The sequence below is a fragment of the Penaeus monodon genome, chromosome 20 (assembly GCF_015228065.2).
Source record: "Penaeus monodon isolate SGIC_2016 chromosome 20, NSTDA_Pmon_1, whole genome shotgun sequence".
NCBI classification, from domain to species: Eukaryota; Metazoa; Arthropoda; class Malacostraca; order Decapoda; family Penaeidae; genus Penaeus; species Penaeus monodon.
Genome location: NC_051405.1, coordinates 11,799,210 through 11,799,473, shown reverse-complemented (window position 1 = coordinate 11,799,473; position 264 = coordinate 11,799,210). Strand labels below are relative to the sequence as shown.

General features: G+C 43.2%; 1 protein-coding gene across 1 annotated transcript in view; it reads left to right on the top strand.

The window, feature by feature from the left end:
• Positions 1-264, top strand: part of LOC119585619 (multiple epidermal growth factor-like domains protein 6) — a 170,724-nt gene that overhangs the window by 79,443 nt on the left and 91,017 nt on the right. The gene's annotated exons all lie outside the window — the stretch shown is intronic.

Here is a 264-nt window from a genome sequence, read left to right as displayed (position 1 = left end):
CCACCGATCTGTCGTCCCATTAACGAGACGTTGAAAGAAGAATCAACAAATACTGTTTAAGCGAAGGAAAGACAAAGAAAGGGAAGAGAGAAAAAATAACACACACAGTACCGTAATAATAGCCTCATTCTGTAGACAGATCAACTGTCTGGATGTTGACACGAGTCACTAAACCATCGACCACTTTAGGACATGCGATATACATAGGACACTCCCCGTTTTCTATTTGCTATTTCGTCGAGCCTTACGCCAGAGGGAGAGAGC